Raw genomic sequence first — 277 nt, 5'->3', positions numbered from 1 at the left:
CGGGTTCCTTTTGGTGATGTCGTCGTCGTCGACGTCGTCTTCGCGCTATTGATGGCGAGCAGTGGCCTCGTCCACCTTGTCTTCCTCTTATTTTCAGTGCGGGATTGGGTGTGCGATCAAGGGCTCCCAAACTAGGAGATCTCTGGTCAGAGGAATGAAACTGGCCCAAAAGAGAAGTTGACTGTGACCATCCCAGATCCCTAAATGATTCCTTCCAATCACAGCCACCCTCTCAATCAAAATGAGAAGAGAAAATATGCTAGATTTTTTGTTAAAA

Source organism: Tigriopus californicus, chromosome 11 (genome assembly GCF_007210705.1).
Source record: "Tigriopus californicus strain San Diego chromosome 11, Tcal_SD_v2.1, whole genome shotgun sequence".
NCBI classification, from domain to species: domain Eukaryota; kingdom Metazoa; phylum Arthropoda; class Copepoda; order Harpacticoida; family Harpacticidae; genus Tigriopus; species Tigriopus californicus.
Note: the sequence above shows the minus strand (reverse complement) of the source record.